This window comes from Zosterops lateralis (genome assembly GCF_965231275.1).
Source record: "Zosterops lateralis genome assembly, chromosome: 5".
Taxonomy (NCBI): Eukaryota; Metazoa; Chordata; class Aves; order Passeriformes; family Zosteropidae; genus Zosterops; species Zosterops lateralis.
The window spans coordinates 29,936,294-29,958,650 of record NC_139766.1 but is presented as its reverse complement, the minus strand read 5'-3'; the positions used below and the strand labels follow the sequence as shown (position 1 = coordinate 29,958,650).

Here is a 22,357-nt window from a genome sequence, read left to right as displayed (position 1 = left end):
AATCTCTTAGGCTTCCTTACAATAGTCTCAAAATATAACTTTATTTGCCCCTAAATTTAGTGTGCATATTCTCTACTTTCCAGAAAAGTAGTGTTCCCTCCCCTTTTTACTGGTTTAGTATAATTTTGCCTATGATTCATCTTTTCTGACCTAATAAAGCATGTAGCTGCATAGCTTTGAAGTGTTGGATTTGATGCCTTAAAAACACAGCCATAAACTCCAAAGTGGCTGTAATATTTAGCAGTATTTTATTTAAATGCTCTTTATTCATGCTTTTGCCAGTAAAATGACTGTATTTCAGTGCTTGTCTTAACAAACCTGAACTGCTTACTGTACTGAGTCAGTTTCCAAAACTGGAGATGTTAGACATTCAACATAATACATTTCTAGTTTGTACAGAGAATTAGTATAACTTCCCATTTATGAATGCATCACTCTCTGGTGAAGTATTTTGCATTTTTAAGAAGTTTTTTTCCATCCTTACAGTTGCAGATAGTTCTTACAGAATAAAAATACTGTGTGACTGCTTGGATATTCTGCAGTACAATGTCTTACATTTTAAGAAAAGACAAATGATCTTTTTTGGAATGAACTGAAATAATGCCAGCCAGTACCATGTAGAATAAGGCCCACTATCTTTTTTTTTTTTTTTTTTTTTTTTTTTTTTTTTTTTTTTTTTGGCTTTGATATTATAGTGAAGCTTTGTTCTAATGACTGCAGCTAGTATAAAGCTTTTGTTCTTTTATTTCAGTGCCATAGTTAAGTCCACAGTTTTTAGCCTTATCCAGTCAGAGGTTCCAGCCTCACTTCTATTTCCTATCCATGTGCCCAGGACTAATTTGTTACAGCAGGACTCTGATAATTGATTACAATATTAAGGTATTAACTAAGTGTCTAGCTCAGTTGTTCATGCTGCATTTCACATTTCTTCAAGGATGAAAAAATAGCAGGCTTTTCTAGATATGCTGTCTGTTCTCTTAATGTTGTTGCTGTTTCTCCATTTTCCATTCATTTACAGCAATGATGCACAGCCAGAATCTGCTTGATGAAGCAAGCCACAACATACTGTTAGTGTGCCTGTAAAGCTGGACAGACTTGCCTGTTTGCAGCTGTTCATTTGTTGTTTGTGTTAAAACAAGGCTTCTTCTTCTGAATTCTGTATTTTTTCTGGGTGATGTTCACTGCACCAAATAAATTCTACAAGTTTTGTGGTATATTTCTTCAGCACTGGCTTTAAAGCTAAGGCAGAATTAACGTCCTGGGAATAATATGTGTTATAGTTCTTCCAAACTTCACATAAGCATGTTCATGTGCACTTACTGTAATGTCTTAATGTAAATATGAATAAAAATGTTGCCTCTTATGAGGTGGAATTTTGAACTTGATGCAAAGCTGCCTCTAAAAATGCATGAAGTTAGTGCTGTTTCCTTTTTTTTTCAGCCCTCCCTGTAGAAAAAACTGGCTGTGTCTAATCCCTCTGTAGTATGTTACAGCACAGTGCGTGTGGATGCAGTGGGTATTCACATCTCAGATCTCTGTTATTGGCCAAACATTAAGTTACAACACAGTAATCTCTGAATCTATGTAAGCCAAGCAAAAGCAAATATCCTGTTTGGCAGTTCCAAAGGTAAAACAATCATTTTGGGAATAAAGCATGTGAATATTTGGCTTATCCTGTTGTTCCATGACCCTGAAGGGGATCTGTGGTGTATTAGGGATAACAAGTTACATGTGCGGCATAAGACCCTTGTCAGGACCACAGCAAGGACAGCTGATGGATACACCTGTAAAGTGTCATTAAATGTGAACAGTGTGGTTTATGTTGTATCTTTTAGTACTGTGATGGAGTATGCAGCATAGAATCGGTCACTGAAGGCTGCAGAAGCCGTGAAAGCCAAAGAAGCTTTATCAAAAAATGGTACATGCTCCATCATGATACTCTGTTTTCTTACTCTCATAAGGAAAGGATATTTGTTTTAGTTCAACGTTTGTGAGAAAATGTAACACTGGGAGAGGGAAGAAATTCAGTCAGGGGCCTTATTGCAATAGTGAGTAATAGTGCTGATCAAGCTCAAATGGAAAACTAAGATATAAGTATAACAGTCTGTGAAGTTGTCCCTTGGAACAGGTTGTTAAAGGTGGGGTCTGGCTCTCCACTGAAACCCTTATACTGGGATAAGATGCTTTTGCCAACAAAATACTCAGACAAAAGTTGGAGGCATACTTTAAGGTTCGGTTTACACCCCTTTCTTTCATGCTCTTAGTCATCCCTGTTGAAACTGGAGAGGAAACAGTTCTTATGTTGTAGATTCTTTGACAGAATAGGTTAGTCTCAAAATACTTGCACTTTCCACATCTGAAAAACAAGGATAAGTGTTTATCACACTGTGATTGCACTTTGACAGCAACGAAAGACTTAATGTTTTAAATTATATGTTATGGTGTGTCAAAATGTGTATTTTCTTTAAAACTTGGGAAGACTATTCTGAGATTTGATGCACATTGTTATGAATGCCAAATACTTAGGTCTTCAGCTGACTGACTGTGGTATTCAGCAATGTATGGAAAATTACCCCAACTGATGAGGGATATCTGCTCAAGTAACTCATTGGTTACATTAGTTACTGTTTCTCTCTTTGTATCTGATTAGAAGATCTTTTGGAGTTTGTTATTGATTGAGGAGTGGTGTGTATTTGCTTGTAAGAGTTTTTGCAAGTGTAGAAGAAACTGTGCAGGCAGTGATGTTGCTTGGAGACTTGAAAACGCCTTGATATGTATGTGAACATATGTGCCCTGGCAGCCAAGAAGTCCAGGTTTTCCACATTACAGAAGTGGGACTTCTGACTAGCTCTAACTGGGAATTTCCATAGGGATGTATTGGGTAGACTGGATTCTCAGTCTCTGGTGTTAAGAGCTTCAGCATTTGTAAATAAATTGGATTCATCAGTTTTTCTGTCTCTGTCCCTATCTTCAAAAGAACAGCCAGGAAATCCTGCAGTAGATCTTGGAACAGTTTTACATGTTCTGGGGTGACTCAGGTTAGTATAAGATTAGATTCTGTATTCATTTAATATAGTTAATGTTTTACATACTGGAAATTCTGGGAGTTGAGCAATGTAATATTTTCCCTTTATCCATTGAAAAACAACAGGCTTCAGGCTTAAACCTCTTTTTGCAGTTATTTTACTGTGGCTGGACTATATTGTTGCTTTTCTAACTGCAGTAAAAAGCTGGCTATAGTCTTTTTTTAGATTTTTTTTTCATTCATATGAACTATGAGGACTATCTGAATGACTCATTTGTCTCGTGATCTAACCTTAGAATACCTTCAGGCTAATGCTCTTATAAACAGACAGCAAAGCTACTAAGTAGCTTACTGCATGTGAACTATGAAAGCTGGCATTTGTTTTGCCATTTCTATATAAATAAATGCATATAATAAATGTATGAATTGCAATTTCTTAATAAATGTATTCATTGAAGACATATAATGATATTTATTTTGAAAAGTTAAGGGAATATCTATAAACCTCAAGTAAACTTTGAAACACAATAGCTGTTGCCTTCTTGTCCAGATTTTTCCACAGTTACTAAATAAAGTGTAGTACAACAACTGGATCTAAGGATTTAATTTCTTGGGTGAGAACTAGAATGCTCCAGAAGTCTTCAAAGTGAGATGGCTGGTGCTGATATTCAGGGAATGCCACTCTAAACTCTGAAGTCATCTGTTTTGAGTGGGGTTTTTTGGTTTGATTGTTTTTATTTAAACAAATTGTATTTTCCTAATGGTAGTGTGTTTGTTACAATAGCAATAGGATGCAAAAAAACAGAGGTACATGACAATACAGTCTTAATGTATTCCAGAATTGGTCCCATCAGCTAAGTATATCAGTGTATTTGTTTTGTGTTCCTTGTGTTCTTCTCAAACTTGATTTTCTGTTGATCTTCTGAAAGTTAACAGTTTGGGAAAGTTATCTGTTGCTCTGTGCCAACAATCAGCACTGTGTGTACCTTCAACAGATATTTTTATAAAAACCCAAGGAATTCCAAAGCCTCAAGGCTTGCTATTAGATGGCCATATGAGCCATCTAATTCAAGTGGTAGTGATATTCTGTGGGCAGTTTCTCAAATTGATGGACTGAAAATGTTGGGATTATATTTAAAATCCCAGCAGTGAGGAGTTGGCAGGGTTTTATCAGTTTTGTTGTCATGACAGACAATCATTAATTAAGGCCTTTTGTACCTAACTGAAATGGTTCTTGCACTACAAAGTGTGTTTCTTCTATTAATGCTTTTTAAGTAAGGACCTGTTTTCTGGATTACAAGATAGGCGTTTCAGAGTTCTTTGTTATTATTTAGTTCCAAATTTCTGTGGGAACCTTGCTCTCCACCTCCATACATCCATCCTCCAAACAAGTGGTGATGCAGAAGTATGCAGGCAGGAATGTTTGTAGTTTATTTCTGTGATGTTTATTTTGTTGTGGAGAGAAATGTCTGTGGTTCTCTTCCCTGGTATTTATTTTGATGTTTCGCAATAACAAGCCCCACAGGAGAACAACACAGAGCTTTGGTTTTCTCACACTTGTCTAAATATTGGATAGGCCAGCGCTGTGTGAGTAGAGAGGGCAGTGAAAGGGATGTCTACAGATTGCATCAGCTCAGTCCAAGTGATAGGGAAAATTCCCATGTTGGGAGCTGGAGTTCATTGGACCTTGTTAGGGACTTGAATGGACATAATACTTGAAAGATCATTTAGCTGTCACAGAAATGTGAAACTCATGGTCTTGTGTCAAAGATGGTTAAACAATTTGTCCATCTGGTACATCTGTCTTTTCTGTCTGCATGTCTGGGGTAACGGAGGGCATACAAAGCCAACACAGGTAGGCAAAAGACAGTGAGGTATCTTAAATGTGCTTTGTACTCTCCAGATAAAGCACTAGCATAACTTAAGGCATACACTTGCCTAAATTGACTTTATCTGCAATATTGCTCTTTATTAGAGGCTCTCTGGATATTGTTGTGAGGCCATGGATGAAATACATGTGCATGGTGAATATAAATCAGTATTGTGTAAATAAATAATTAATAGTTCTGAGGGTGATGGGTCTAATTTAAGCATTTATTTTTCCTCTGTTGCTTGAAGTTTGAACTCACAAGAACTTACGTGTACACCTACCCTACTTCTGAATCACGGCAAAGTGGTGGTTGTGAGTTTTTTTCACATCTGGCCAGAACATTTTGATTGAGGAAGTCTAACCAAAATGCCATTTTGAAAGGAACATCCTGCACATGCACTTCCCTTAAATGAGAAGTTAAAAATAAAATTATTCTTGCAAGTGTTCTGTGGCTTTTCTCAATTCTAAAAGAGTGGAGATAATGTAAATACCACTGTTGCATGAGGGAGACACAGATCAGCTGATTCCTGTATCAATTTGCCTGGGAATCCACTACAGTATCCCCTTCAGTTTGACAGGCTGCTGAATTTATAATGATTAAAAGTGTCTGCGTACAGAAAGAAGAAACATAAATTATTTAGGATTTTAGTTCCTGCTCTGAGGAACAAAGATGTTTCCTTTTTTCTTTAGGAGAGGATTTGAGCTTAAAATTAGTCCTGAAGTTGCAGTTTGCATTCATTGTGGCAGCAGGTACTGTTGTCTACAGGACAATTAGCGTTTCAAACTGGAGCACTGGCTAGAGCAAGGTGATCACAGGAAAGTGGAGTGGGAGTAGTCATTTTCCAGAAATAAAAATGAGGACACAGATGACCCATTGGCTCTTGGTAGGTTCCTGTTTCTTGCATCTCTCTTTGCATAAGCAATCACCCTTCAGTTCTTCCTGGAGTAAAGCATGCCAGTAAAATCCATCTGCTCTGCACTGCTCTTGCTGTCTTGTGACATGGGAGCCAAGTGTCCTTTAAATGGGCGTCTCAGATCTAAATATCTAGCTCCTGATTTAGATTTTTATACAGTGAGACACTTACCTGTGTTCCAGTGGCATTCTTAGTGATTGTTGGATGAGGAGAGGGGGAAAGGGACAGCAGAAACATAGACACTGTGGATTTGGCCTTGTGAGACTGAATGGAGAGCCTACAGATACCAGTGTCCTTCGCTCCTTTTTTATGTTGCTAATGTTCCCAGGGAGTGGCAGTTATACTAAATCTGCTGGGGTTAAAATAGGTCTGGCCCCTCCATCAATCTGATGGTGTCATCAGGTATCAATGCATTTACCAACCCAGACTGAATTACATGGTCATAACAGGATAGAGCCCCTTTGCCCATATTGATCACAAGTTCTGCCCTTGGAGTCAGAGGGAAGCCAGCAGTAAGATGCTAGTAAATAAAATCTGTCTTGTCCTTTTGTCCTTTGTATATTGCTTCCTATTTTATTCTGCTCTTTTCTGGTGCTGCTTTCTGTCACCCTTCTCTAATGTCAAGAAAGAAAAAGACCTGTCTGTGATTGTCATGTTATGCATGAAATGTAGACAGTGCATGTTCCTGGCATGCTCTGTTAAGGTCGCATGGATTACAGCCTGCCTTTATAGTGTGCCAGCACGAGGCCCTAGATGACTATCGCAGGAGTACAGACAAGAGTGGAAGGTGCTGTTTTCCTGAGCCAAGGAAACCATGCTAGCATATACACAGCCACCACAGTGAGGTAAACTGTGGTGTGAGCTCTGGAAAGGTTATACTGGAGGAACCTCTCTGCAAGTTAAGTCTTGCCTGGGAGCTCTTCAGACTGGCATGGGCAGTCCTCTTGCTGGCTGCTGTTGGAGTGCTCTGAGCATTGGGTACTAGATGACACTAGATGAGACATGCATCCATTCCTTTTTATTAGTGCTGTCAGGTCTGCTTCTGAATAACACAGACTTGTCTCTGTCTGCGTTAGAATTAAAGATCTAGAGGCTCGAAAGGCATTTGGTCAGATCAGAAGATTCTTACAAATAATGTGATATATCTGTTTCTTCATGGCTTATTTTCACCCAAACAAAGAGCAGGAAGGAAGAGGCAGTAAAAGTATTATTTGTGTATCTCTGTAAGAGGAGTTTTGGTCTTTCCTACAAGGATTTTGATGTCCATAGAGAGCTTTTGTCTGCTTATATTTAGTATGATAATTTATTCCTTCCACAGTTTCCAAACTGGTTAATTACATCATGTTTGCCCTATAGAGATTATTTGTTCTAGCTCCTATTCCTAGGAGATTTCAGTGGTGTGTTCCATCTTGTCTGGTTTTACAGCTAGTGAGGAGTTCTTTACCTTTCTCCTGAGCACTATTGCAAGGATGGGGAGAAGTGGTGGGTTGTTTTTTGGGTGTGTTTTGTTGGTTTGCAGTGGTTTGGGATTTTTTTTTTTCAGCCTGATTGGACTGTTTCCACCTTTGTGAGAGCATCAAATTGGGACGGTGAGAGAATATTTACTACATAGGGCAGCTCCCTTGGAGAAACGTGGGAACAGGAGGGAAGTAAAAGGGAGTTCTTAGGGGTGTCCTGGCAAAAGAGTAAAACCTGGTGTGGCTGGTTGCTAAATGATGTTTGAAGACTGGCTGTAAGCCAAGTAAAAATCTCAAGATGCCTTAATTAAGAAAGGATTTGACAATAATGATCTAATATTTGATGAGTTGTGCTAATGAACTGTGCATGTGTGAATACACAAGTCTACTGTACTGTGCTGTAACAAGCCTTCTGGTTTACTGCTCAGTGTGGTTTACAAGCATCATAATAATGCAGCCCAGAAAGGGGCAATATCTTTGATAATAGTATTGGATTAGGAAAGAGTCTGGAACTGCAGGCTCTTGGAAAGTTAGATGAACACACATTGCTTTGTGCCAAAGCTCCTCAGACTAGAAGGCATAGATGAGGTTTTATAGCAGTAATGACATGCATGCCCTGCTGTGTGCAGAGGCTGCCCTGGGAACCAAACAAAAAAACCTAATTTACTGTCTTTGTGCTTATTTTGAATAGTTTTGTGTGGCCTGAAAATGTATTATAGTACTTCAGAGTTAGTGTTTCATCAGTGTGCTGGGAAATAAATATTTTGGTACCTGCTTTGCAAGCATGCCGGGGTATTCTCATGAGGTCTGCTGTGGAGGTTGCCTTGCTGGGTCTGTCTCAGTGCTGCAGCTCTTCTGCTCCACATACAGTGAGCATCTGCTTCACTGTCGCTGCACCAGGCTCTGCGTGACGTTACAGATACCCGGATACAGCAACAACGGGCTATTTTTAGTTCATGCTGATGTGGAAAATAGGCTCTATGAGTTTAAAGTATTGTGCATCTTCAGAAAGTAAGACATAAAATATCAAAGTTCGATTTGTGAAGACAGGTAAGGCACTGCTGAAATAAAGCTGTGATATTTAATTTGGCTTATACCTGCTTCAGACTAAGTTGGGTTAATTGTTTCTGGAAGTGGAAAAACTGTTCAGAAGTATAGATGTTAGAGAACATTGGCTGGGGTTTGATGAAATGGTAGAAGTGCAGAATCAATGGAAAAATACCTTATTTTTTTGTCTCTAAAGAGTGACAAGGTCTGTGGAGGCCAGCTCTTCAAACAACCCCAGGGAAGTATGAGCTGTCACTGTCTTGTCTGAGCATTGGCTGAGAGTACTTGGGTGGTCCCTTCTGCAGTGGCTGTCTGGTAAGACAGCTGCTGACCTCAGGAAAAGTGGTGAAATGTTTCTTTCTGCACAGGAAGGTGGCCAGTGCATGTGTGTCTAGTCATGGTCGCAGGTAAAAAATGTGACATTTTCTAATCTGTAGAACAGTTACACTTTTATTTTCTAAATTTGTTTTTAATTTAATTTTTGCTAATGGCAGTGGACTTCAACAGAGTATATGCAAAACTTTTCAGCTCATTAAGAGGAAACTTTTAATATGATTTTTTAATAAAGCTTTTTATACTTTTTATTTGATATATCAAATATGAAAAACATATTTTGTAAGAATTCCTCCAACACTGCTTATTTGCTTCAGTGTTTGGGTGCCCTCAAAACCCAGCTGGCAGAGAACTGTTTTAATGTGAATTAATGCCCGAGTCCTTCTCCTCTGATGATAAATGAAAGCATCTGCAGTGCTGAGCTGCCAAGCTAAGCAGAATTTCCCTTAAGCAGCTCTCAAATACTGAATTGTTCTTAGAGAATAGATGTGTCTTTGGATTTGTTAACACTCGTAAATGTTGACATAATGTTTGATTGAAAGAAACAGTTTTAAAAAGTGCATCCTGAAACAATTTTTGGAGAGCAGAGCTGAAATATGCCTCCAGGAATATTCAAATAATATTCCTTACAGTCTCCAAAGAAAAATTACATGGACTGTGGCACTGGCAGATGATATATTCAGCTGGTGAGACCACCCACTTCCTCCTCCTCCCTCCTCATCCTCCTCCTCCCATTTCTCCTTTTCCAGTTCCCAGCCCACGGAGTCCCATAGCAGACTGAGCATCGGTGCTGTGATGCAATTCAGAGGCTGCTGGTTTTCGAAATCACTAAGTCGGTTTTATTCTGAGGACAAGCTTTATTTTCAGAACATCTGGTGAGGAGAAGCTGCCAGCAGCATTTACATTGTGGATATCTGCTTTTACTGATTCTTTGCTTGTTTGTGCATAAGGAATAACAGCAAAGGAATGGAGACCTGATTATTTCTTCAAGCCTGTTTTCTTTAGCAAGAATTGCTCGCTTCTGGCAGTAGCGATTTAGAAGCATAATATGTGACAGTACATGGAGGCTATTTCTTGCTTGTTTGTCTTCCAATTGCACTGAAGACATGTTATGGTCCCCGAAATTTTCCTTATCCAACATGCGCATAAGGCTGACAGCAAAGGGATTGCTTCGAAACATTCGTCTACCTTCTGGCTACAAGAAAAGCACTGTTATATTTCATACAGGTTTGTGTATTTTTAATATGATGATTAGAGCATGCATTGAGTGAATATCTTGTTTACTTCAATGGCATCTTATTTTTAGCAAATAAGAACTGTACTGAGCATGAAAGTTTTTGAATTTCAGACAGAAGTCTGACTTCTAAGCAAAGTAGTTTCATATTCTAAGCCTCTGCATGTGTGCTGAGCTGCTTGTTTGGAAGATACTCTGTTTATGAAATGCAAATTGGGATTTGCTCTTTCCTTGCACAAATGCAAGAATAGTATCAGGAAGTCTGTGCTATTAAATATTTATCTAATCATTTTAATGGTTATCTACTGGGAGCACTGTCTTTTCCGTATCTTGATTGGGTGCAAGGGGGAAAGCAGGGAGGGAGGTGAAATGAATACAGGCTGTGGCTTTCTGTCTGTGGGAAATATTTGAATACTTGCCTGTAGATATCGGTTGTCACAGATGTTTTGCTAAGTACATCTTATTTGCAAGTGGAACAAACAAACATTTGGGCCTCTTCCTTTGAGACAAACCTAAAAGGTACAAAGTTTTGAGAGACAGAGGACAAGTGTGTGTATGTGTTTAATTCATGCACATACACACACACACGGGGAACACAACAAACAAAAAAAACCTGCAGAATTCTCAGCTGCATCTGACCTGATTTTTATCTTCAGTGTCAGGCAAAGCAAATCAAGTTTATGGAAAGCAAGCTTTATTCCAGGACATAAATGTGTCATTTTGGGGGTGAGGGGTGGAAGTTGTTTTTTTGTTTAAGCTGAGTTGTGACATCTAGAGATACCAAGAGCATCTTGCGTAAGTTTTTTTTCTCCACTGCATTATTTACAATTATCTTGCATTTTACTTAGAGCTACATAAGCTACATAGCTTATGTACTAGCTACATAACCTAGTTTTGCAGAACTCTTCACTCATGAATTTCCTCTCTCACTTGAATACCACCCTTTCTGGTTTTATTTTCTTGGAGTTGAGTGCTACCAGTCAGCTTTCCTTACTGGCCTTTCTTTTCACATGGCAGCTTTAACCGTTTACCTTGTCATTTCTTATCCTTGCCAAAGTAAATTCAGCTTCAAAATTCTTCTGGGACGATAAATGCATTTATGAACATAATACAGGCCAACTATCCAACTGTACAATAGAGGCTTCTGTTTGCAAGTTGCTTGCGTTGGCTTTAAACTGGGATTTAAATACCTTGATGCCAAAAATTCTTACGTAAAGGGTGTCTTTGTGCATTTAACTTTATAAATAATGTGAAATTTCTATGTAACACATACTCCAGGACCAAAAATCCTAAAGGAGAAGGTGAGGGGAAATAATGTTCAGTCTTACAAATGTTCATTAAGTGCTACTGAAATTTGTAATTTTGAAAAATAAACATATCAAGTGCATGTATCAAGAGAATTTTGCAATTATAAGAATCACTTTTTGATTTCATTTCATTTGAGTGTATGTGAAAGGAAAACCTGGCTGAAGGTCTCTGTGAAATACAACATGTAAAATAGATTGCAAGCCCTGTGTTCAAGTTAAGCAGCACTTCATTAAATAAGAAGTGCTGAATGGACTATCTGTGTGTTTTCTCTTTATACGGTATATGTACAGTATGTACAGGCTAATAATACAGCACCGAAGCTTAGAGAGGTTTTTGCCTACTTTCCCCCTTCTGCTTTGCTGTCCTTGTGTCTTATAGGAAGTCAGCATGTTAGCAGAAAGCTGACCAGTGGTTAGCTAGAGCTGAGTATATCAAAAAAGTAGGGCATATGAAAACCAGGTCATAGTCTGTAGTGGAGAATGCAAGTATGTATAGATAATGCTGCGGGTTTTGAAACAGCAGAATGCATCGAAGCTTGTTAGTGATTATTTCAGGTTCATAAAACTCAGCAACAGTACACGAAGCATTGACTGTGCATGTCAAAAGCGTAAAATGTTATTTTCTGTTGTTGTTGTTATTAAATGCCAGGAGGAGCCATATTTAGTTTTGCAGCACCAATATGACTGTCTTTTCTTGTAGTGGTTTAACTTGATTAAGATGACATGGCTTCTTTCCAAGGTCTCATGAGCAATAGGGACAATAAGCAGTAGAGAGTGTGTCAATAACGGAAGGGGTAACTGCCAGAAGGAATTTCAGGGTCCATCTAGGAACATGAATATGTATGAGTGTTACATAAACAACACTGAGTTGTTGATTGCCTTTTGATTCCAGTTTTGATTGCACCATTATTATGGATTTCACTCTTTGCTCCCTTTGATCATAACATAGATTGACTGCCTTTATGACTGTTGACCATCCTTGAGATCCTTACAGCCATTGTTGAAATTTAGAATTTTAAAGTAATCTAGAACAGAGGTCAGGTTGGATTCTTCTGTTGTCATATCATGCCTGACGACTGCAGTGCAGTAATTTGGTGAAGTTAGAATGGAAGCACTGTTGGGAGGAAGGGGATGGAACTTGTTCTTGAGTTCTCAGTCTGACTCAAGGGTAGTTTGCAGCAGCCTGATGCAGTTTCTTCACATGGAGCATGGGGGGAACGCACGGTTGTTTACATAGGTGTTATGTTGTTCTAGGTTAGTCATTGCACTTAGTGTTAAATGGATCCTTGGGCTGGATGTCTTTGCACTACTTGCCTTGTCATCCATGTGGAGGTGTCAAAGTACCTAGAGTAATTCAGGTATGTTACAACATCATGCGGTCTCTTCAGGGGAAGCCAAATAAATTCAGATATTTTTCCCCTAGGAAGGGAATAAATCCAGGTGAAGTTTGCTGTAATATTTTAAGTGGTTTTTAAGGTCTTCCAGCTTGTTGCCTTGTGTCTAACTTCCGTGACTGTGCTCTACACTGCTTCAAGGTCAACAAATCCAGAAATTCCTTCTCTCTCCTTAAATGCAGGCAGACATCAAAGTATAATTTTTCTCAGCAACTGGAAGTATACTACACTTGCGCTGTTAGCTGTATATAATGAATGCCCTCTTTAGCAAAACAAAATCCTAAAACCTTCAGAAAATAAATTATTTTCCCATCCTGTGACTTATAAAATTTACTGGTACCAAGTAACTGCAAAAATGTAAACACTTCAGAATTGCATAAACATGGCAGAGGAGAGTGGGAACCACTGTCTTTCAGTGATGAAATATTATATTTGCTTCCTTTATTCAACCATTTAGGATTTTACCAGAGTGACTAAAGTGCTCTTGTGTTCTTCATGCTTCAGTGGTGTGACAGAGTGAATCATCATCTCTGTGTAGATCATAAGTTCTGTATAAACTGTGAGAGAAAGACATTCTCTTATGAATGATTAAAAAATAGTAGTTTTTGCTTATGTTTTTTCTTGTATAAAGATAAAAATCCAGATAAGAAACTAGCTTTGCAAATGGAAGTCAAAGCTCTTGTGCTTTTTGTTGAGAATTTGTCAAGGTTTGTATACTGTTAAGATGTTTTCATCCAGCCCTTCTCACTGCTTTTCCTCTTTCATTCCTTCCCTTAAGCAAACAGTACTTGGTGCTCTTGTCTTGCTGGTGACTTCCATTGCTTACTAAACTGTCTTTTCAGCAATACTAGTTCTAAAAACTTCTTTACTAATAACAAGCAAACATCATAGATGTGCTTATTTGAGCACCTGACATGCTTTTTCAATGATTTCTTCCCAAAGTTGTTCTTTGATCACATTGGGTACTATAAAATTACTTCTGTGTCTTGCAAAGGAGGACTCTTAAAAAAGGATTCTGAACGCATGAGGTGTCATGAGTTGCTTAACTGTTCATATTGCTTTTTTTCCATCCCCTGAAGAGTAAGTGAAGTACTGGTTGAATGTCTGACACTACAGTTTAATACAGCACCATAGAAAGATACCTAACATACTGAATCCTATTAAGTATTCTAAATCTAGAAGTCTGCTAGAGAAATTTTATACAGGACAAGTATGTTAAATATTTGTGTCACCCACCAAGGAAAAAAATAGTTCTGAAGTAAAGCCAGCTTATCTGTTCTGAGCAAAAGAAGTTGAATAGCTGGAAATCATTCGTCATGGGGGATTTTGAATTTAATCATGTTCCTGTTTAAGTCAATGAGATTCTGCTCTTGACTTAATCTATTCAAGACTGGGTACTAAATGACCTGCCTGATGTGCCTGATTTTAGTCTTAATAGGTCATAGCTTCAGTAGGCATGTACATGATAACTAAATGGAGATTCTAATTTTCATGTGTCACAGCTCTGGTTTAGGGTTTGTAAGCACAGTTTGTACTCTAGCAAGTCCCATCCAGTGGATGTGTTTACAGTAGCTGTAAAACAGAGATAGCACTAGTGATTTCAAAGGAAGCCTCAGTAGCAGAAATGATCTGCCAAATCCACCCAACCCCCCACCCCCCCAAACAACAACAAAAAAACCCCAACCCAACAAAAATATGCCAGAGTCAAAACAGAGTAGCTTTTATGTGATGTTAATGCTTAACCTGTGCATATATTTAATAAAGTATGAAAATGAATTGAAATAGGGAGGTTTGCCCCAAAATATCTGGAAAAAGAACAACTGGTATGCTGCTGAAAAGCAGATGGATAGCAACTTGCATTCTACTCCACTGTAGCAAGTGACGTTGGATTTTGTTATTCCTTCACTTAAAGAGGTTAATTATATGTGAAGGATGCCCCAAGTATTTGTCAATATGAGATAAATAGAATTGTTGCTTCAAATTCAATCTTATAGAACAAAAGTTAATTGGAGAATAAATATAAAAGACATAACAAATAATCTCTTCTCACACCACTGCATATTCTAAGTGTAATGTCTGTTTTTCCCACTTGAGATATCTAATAGGTGAAAAGGACCTGGCTGCAAGTTCTATTGCTGTGAAGTAGGTTAGAGTTTGAAAATGACATCAGCTCCACTTACTCTTCAAAACTTGAATAGCTTTTAAATTACTTCAGGGGATTTCCAGTGTGGTAAAATGAGGCTTATACTCCTAAAATCTGCCTCTTGCAGTTTGTGCAAATTAATCTGTTACCATAGTAGAAATGGCTTGCAGCATTCAGACAAATTAAGTATTACTACTTATCCAGCCTTTCTAATCTGAACTTTCTAAAACATCCAGCTATAGCTTTTTTTAGAAAAAGGAATATACCATGAAATTTCAGTGGTAGAATGAAAAAATTTGAGTATTTTCAGCCAATTATCTCACTGTCTTGTGTTGCCCTTCTTTCTTTGCTGGCACAGAAGACTCTGATGTGTGAAGGAGAGTAGAGTTTCTTCCATTCCTAGTTAATTTCATTTTATGTTAAGTTATGTGTAGCTTGAGACCACAGTTACCACTCTCACTGCCATGAATGGCAAGAAGTGACAATTTCTGTTTATAGAGATTTGCTATTAGTTTAGTGTCACATAGTGAAGCAGCATTTCTACTGTTTTTATTATTTAAAAAAAAATTTAATCTCTCAGTATTGCAATGCAGGGGGATAACCTGGGTCCAACGGTGATGGATTTGATGTCTTTAGGGAAGTTGTGGTGTTCCAAACAGCTCTTGACTGTTTCACCCAATATCATGCCAAAACCTTACTTATTTGAAAAATTATTTGCAAGCAGACCCTATCTCTCCTGGCTTGGGGTCTAGAAAAAAGTTCTGTGAAGGCTGCACTGGTGAAGCTGTCTAGCTGGAATAGTGTTGTTACAGTTAAACGGTAACAAGTTAAAAGTTGTTACTGTTAACAACTAAAAAAGTTGTCACTATCACCAGCGCCTATCTAACCATGTGTTGTTAGAGTTCTGTTTCAAACACAAACAGAGTATTGTTTCTATTCTGTCTCCTAGAGGGACAACAAAATAGCATTTGATCTGCTGAAAAATGAATGTATTGGCAGTGTAACTTGCATCTTTAAATGGTGCAAAAAAGTCCAACATCCCATTTTATTTAGCTGCCCAGATACTCAAATGTGGAAATAACTCACCTTAAATAACCTGAATTGTATCTGGATATGATTTTGCTTTACAGTTGCTATTTACAAAGTTTTCGTTGGTATCATCTTTACTGATGAGTAGTAATTGTAGCAAGAGCATTAAATAACCTGGAGTCCTGTGTTCAACTCCTGGTTAAATTTATATTTGCTACTTCTTGTCATGGTAGTGTGCTGCTTGTACACTTATAGCAAGTAAAGGATCTTCGTCAGGATCCTTGTGCACACAGTGTGTATGTGATGTTATGGAAATATTTCTAGTTAGGCAGGAAATAGGACGGCTGGGAACATCTGTGCTGAAATTCTTTTAATGAAAGCTCATCCTTTTCTCGAAGAGAACTAGCAGTCCTTCATTAGAAAAGTCACAGTATTACAAATAGTACTCATTAATTGCTTAATTTCTGTAATAATAATTTTAGACTCTCAGATATTGCTTATATCAGAAGCATCTAAATTATTAAAAATGTTATGTTTGTATTTTTTACAAGAATAGACTTTGTGCGAAGTCTTTTCAGATATTTTGAGTCATAAAACAGGATTATTGGAAATGTTTTTTGCAAAAGAATAAATGAACTTTCTTATAAAGCCAGTTGCAATTTATTCTACTCCAAATAAAACGGAAGACTAGAAAAAAATTGTTTTTCTTAGCCATAAACATGGCTATGCTGTGTAATGAATATAATATGGCTTGTTTATTTCCACAAATATTACTGTACAATCTGCCACCTGCTTAACTTACTTATCAAGTTAAGAAACTTTGCCAGTTAAAAAGATAAAAGGTCCTGATATGAAATGAGTAGCATAACCCTATTAAACTTTATTTCAGGAGGGATCTCTTCTTTATTTCAGGAGGATTAGGATTTAAGGTCAAGGAAAGCAAAGATGTATGTGTAATGTGCAGTGAATGTTTTTCTTGCTGCCTTTGTTAGTGGTACAAGTAAAGGTGCTCGTATTTGGAGATTTTTCTTGAGGATTAACCTCACATATGGGTTTTGGTCCTTGTGGTAAGTTATGGATATACCCCATCGAATACACACTTACCTGAGGTATCAGCTCCTCAAGAGGACTTCTGTTGTCTTTCCCTCCCTTCCTCCCAGCCAACCACCCAGTTAAGCAAAAATCTGTCTGCCATCTTTGTAGTTTGCTAGCTTGAACAGAAAAGACTCAGGGGACCATGAAGTGCAAGGAGTGGTGCCGAATGTTTCAAACCTTCTCCACAGGAACTGCTTGGTCTCCACAGCAGCCATGACAAGCAGTCTCTCCTCAATGGGAGCACTGGTAGCTGTTGGGCAACATTTGCCAAAATGGTCTTCAGTTGTGCAGCTTGGTTAGGAGTGGCTGGAAAGAGAAGTCCCTTAACTGCTCAGCAGGCAGTAGAAGGACTTTATGCCTCTTAAAGGGTGAAGACATATTTTTAGCTAATGAAAGTGCTGAATGCTACCCTGTTCTCTATTTTGTTTTCAGCTTGGCAAGATGTTTTCAGATAGGCTCCAATATGTTGTACTTAGGCTGTTCCTGAAACAATGGTGTGCAATGTCCTAAGCACGTCCCTGGGGAGATATCTTTGCTGTTAAATAGCAGGAAAACTGCTTAACGTGACAGGAAAGACACAAATAGATCCTTGATGTGGTGACTGCCAAGCTGTATAAGTGCATTTTGTGTCTTTTGAAAACATGGAGTTCCAGCAGCACTTAGAGCTGGTATGAGGCATTTGAGATGCGATTTTTTCTGTCTTGAACTTGCAGTGAAGCATGGAAAATTGAATTCACATGGATGATTTTAACCAGCAGCAACTGAAGTGCTTCTATTAAGATGCTATTCTATTCTGTTGACCAGCAAATGGTTTTTCACTGCTAGGATAGCTTTAAAGTACCATTTAAGTTTAGTTTTAGACACATTTTCATCTACATTGGTATTCCTTAAAACATGCTATTCTGATGCCCCCTTAAATATATTTTCCTAAAGTTGTGAGTTTAATTTTGATAGCTTAAATTTTCTTTCATTCTTCAGGGACTTAATGTTAATTGTGCTGATAGGTGTAATCAAAAGGATGAAAAGCACAAGTGCTTAAACTTTAAATTAGAAATATGACTCTTACTTGTGTGAACCAGCCCAGTGGGGGTGATTATGTGCAAAAAAACATTTTAAGTGCATTAGAAAATCAGTACTGATCTAGAGTAACTCAGAGTCTTAACTGAGCTGTGAAACAATGTAGAAATAGATAATCCTTTACTTAGACACAGTAAGTTCATTGCAACTTCCCTTTTATGATCTTGTCATGGCAAGGTAATCATCTGCCAAGAGGGTAAAGGTATGTCTCTGCCCTGTTGTGTGGAAATGACAATACAGATTAACACTCTTTGTAAAGTAATTGCTTGGTTATTTTTTACTCATGGGAAAACACCAAATCTGGGACTGATCCTGAACTCATCAAATGAAGTTAGTGCAGCTGGGGAGGAGCAGCCTGCTGGGTTGCCATTTTTGGCTGTGATTAAAATCAGTCAAAATAATGGTTAGAGCAAAGTCATTGAGTGATACCATAGTCAACAATGTTGAAACCACTGCATCAGTGTTTTCTGCATAGCCCCTAAGAGTGCTAGGACTGATTCTTGAAGGGATTTGGGAAGTTGATCAGTTACTGTAAACTTTATTTTTCTTAGTTCATTTCCAGCCTGTAAGCTTAGTCATGCCTGTACCATCATTGAATTTTTTTTTCAACCTATGGAAAAAAATCATGTACTAGATTTGTCTCTGAATTGGTTTATACTCTATACTCAGAAATTTGTGACTTCTCTTACAAAGTGAATCTGTATGTACCAAAAAAGGGAATTTGGATGCTAACTATTAATTTTGTAACTTGATATTGCGAACTGCGGCCACAATTTTATGAGGAAAATGTTAAAATTGAACTTCTTAACGATCTTTTGATAAAGTATGATTATATCAGATAACTTAGAGTGATTATAGTGCTTCCTACGTGCTTAGAAGTGCTGTCACCTTGCGTTTTAAAGAACATTATCAGTGAATTTGATCATAGTCTGAATTTGCTTTTAAATGGCTTTTAAGTTTCATAAACACAGGAAGATGTGTTTCAGCTTCAGAAACACTTCTGGCACAAAGACAATAATGTAGGCAAGGCTCTGGAGGCTCTTTAAATTCCTACTGTGTGCCCTATTTTTCTTCCATAATATCCTTTAGGCAGGATTTCAGTGCCATAGTTAGGTCAGTGACATTTGTTAGAGTCATATAACATCAGCTCACAGTACTGTGATTAGATAAACAGCTTCTGAGTTCAAACTAAAAGCCATTCTGTCCTCTCTATTCAAGATAGCTGCAGATACTGCACAAGAAAAAATGTTGCATATTGATGTGCTAGTCTTGTGGTCAAAAATGTATTTTTCAAGTCTCTTCTTTGTGCAGTGGTTTTCAAGGGAAGATTATGGTTCCTTGCAAATTAATTAGCCTTACATACACTCTTCTCTGAAGGCCTTTGAGTATCTGAGAGAAAAAAAATCAAGTTCTTAAATCTAACATTAGTCTGAGTTTATATATGTTCTGACCATTAACTAATATGTTAGTTGTGAAGAAAGAATTGCCATGTTGAATTAAAAGCAGGCAAAGTTGAAAAAATTCAGTCATTCAGTCAAAATTCCAAATTCGTTCTGGGTTGATTGGTTTGTTGGTTTTCTTTGCCTTTACTGCAACAAAATTGACCTCTATAGTACATCAGCAGAACGTAGTTTGCAAACTTAAAATCTTAATTGTATATGCTGTAAGAGTCCTGTTTGGAGTTCTTCCTAGTCCTTTCTTGGGTTGTTGAAGCCAAGCTTTGTATGTAGATATTGATTTAATTTACGATGCAAAAAAATTTTATCTGTAAAATTCTCTTACTTGGATTTGTAAGTAACAGTGTCTCTCCCAGTTGCTTTATGTTTATCCCTAGCATAACTTACAATGCTTGCCAGCTCTTTTGGAAGGAATCATGTTAAAAAGTAGTTGAAAAACAGTTAAGCTATTCTCATATCTGACTTTCCAGAACATAGGAAACTGCTCTGCGTGCGTGAGAGCAGAAGAGAAAACTCAGCTAGACTTTTAGTATCTGTGTGAAATGCAGCATGAAGAGAAACTAAAGTCAGTGATTTCATCTGTGTGAAATCAGGTCGGGTTTCATGTGGGAGAAAATATACAATGACAAAAATGCAGCAAGGTGTTTTGTGGTAAGACTTAAAACAGTTGAGCAGTCTGGTGAAAGGCCTTTTGTGTCTAGGTAGTGTTTACCTTGCTTCAGCGAGGAGTGATGTAAATGGTTTCAGAGGGCTTTTTCCAGCTCTGTATTCTTGATGTTGAGCAAGGTGGGGTGGACTGCAGTATTAAAGTAGGAATGCTTTCAAGTGTTCCTTGTAGCTTAAATGGCTTCCTCCTTTCTGGCTGTGTTTCAGCCGTTTCACCTGTGGCAGAATGTGAGGGCTGGGATTTTTGTGAAGGCTCGAACAGGAAGAGGCCTGTATTGGCATCATTCTGCTCTCGGGTCTTGTGTGAGGGTTTTCTGCATGTCAGGTACCAATGTTCTTCCTATAACATTACACACACACTCTCTGAGTGTATCCAAGGAGGATATGGGCAAACAAATGGATCAGGATTTGTACTGGGGAGGCAATTCGTTGGATCTGGGAAGGGTTTGCCAATCGTATGAAGTAATCATGGTGAGACACCTGTCCCCAGTGACTCTGGGTCCTGATCTTGTGGACAGAGGCTGCAGAACGAAGGGCAGAAATGTGGCATATCCTTACTTGTGATGAAGCAGTAGAGGGCACCAGACAGTAAGGAGCAACTTCTTGTACAGGACTTAGGGAGACCACAGACTTGGAGGAAATAGGAGCAGAAGGGAGAGACACCAGTCTTCAACATCATTCCGTGCTTGGATTTTTGGGAAGTCGTATGCTTCATGGATGACGAGGCACAGCTGCAACTATAAGAAAAAGTAGAACTGCTTCATATGCTTCTTTACCTAATCAGAGAACCTGAACTAGAAACTTACTGAAAAATAAAGCCCTTATGTAAAATAAGTATAGCTGCCAGTATAATGTGTATTTTAAAGTTAGGGAAATCAAAGATTTAAGGTTGCCTGTAATGTATATGATGAACTGATGTAGCAGAGTTCAGATACCTAAACTGAGGATAATACATTGTGATGTAATTCAGTCTAATTCAGTCCTCATTGACCAAAGCATCAGTGCACTGTAATATCCTCGTGCAATTACTTTGCATCTTGTTGTCATCTTTATTTTTTAAAAATCAATGACAGTGGGTTTCTTTTAAGGTGGATGAAATAGTTTCATTAATGTGGATATGGTCATTCCCTCTCATATCAAAATGCCCATGCTCTAGGCTTTCTAGTACAATAAACTAGTTCTGTCATCTTCCTTTTCTTTTTCCCCAGACAGTGGTATGTAGCGCTGTGTGGGTAACTAACATGTATTAGGCTTTGTCCTAGTTCAGAACAAGGAAAAAAAAAATCAAAAATCAAGTATCAATATCATCACCCTTGGTTATTTGGAAAATAACCAGGACAACCCTGATGCACTGGTAGTCTATCTGGTGTATGTTAGAGTTGTTCTCTGTGAATTACATTGCATTCAAATTTTGTTTGATTTGTTTGTGGTAATCTCTGAATGTATGGTGGGCTTACTAATATTTTTATCATTGTAGTAGACATGTGCCTCATATTCGTGCTTGATACTTACTAGCTAGATCACACAGAGTCATGCAGAATATTCTGAGGTGGAAAGGACCCACAAGGGTCATTGAGTGCAGCTCCCAAGTGAGTGGCCCTAGAGGGATTGAACCCACAAGCTGGAATCATTAGAACCATGTTCTAACCAAGTAAGCTAGGAAAACTTAATTCAGTTCTACATATTACAGTTCCTGTAAACTTGACAAAATATATTGTGACTGCAGAGGCAAAATCACTTTGTATAGTAGATGTTCAAAGCCCAACTAGTGTTTCTGTAAAACACACCTGTGGTACATAAAGTAAAAATTGTTATGGGAGCCACAGAGAGGTTTTAGAAGAGCATAAATACTTCTGAGATTTCCCTTTCCTTTTTATTATTGTGTATAAAGATAACATCCAGTTCTGGCTGGAAATGGGAATGAAAAGGGATGGATTTAAAATGTTGCACTGAGGCTACAAGTCAGTGCTGTAATAAAGTCAGTGGATGAGAATAGACAGAGGCTTCAGGAACGGTACTTCAAACTGAATGCCTGGAATAATATGTGATGACTCTGCACTCCCCCTCCAGGCTGTACAACATTTAAAAAATACAGGCTGAAAAACCTTTGTACCCCTGAAAAAAAATAAAAGGCAGACAGATTTCTGCTGTGTGTTTTACTGCTGCTGAGTCAGTTTAAGCATCTAGGTCAGGTTTCACCTGCTTGCAGTTAAATTTCGTTTACTTCTTGTACCTTTCTTAAAAGCCTCTGTGGTGGTTGATTGGTTTCTTCAGAAAAATCTTGAAAAGGATTTGATGACAGCTGAAAT

The 22,357-nt window shown here is 38.0% G+C and overlaps 1 protein-coding gene across 3 annotated transcripts in view; it reads left to right on the top strand.

Moving 5' to 3' along the window:
• The window catches only part of MTUS1 (microtubule associated scaffold protein 1), a 114,235-nt gene that overhangs the window by 55,711 nt on the left and 36,167 nt on the right, over positions 1 to 22,357 (top strand). The window lies entirely within an intron of this gene.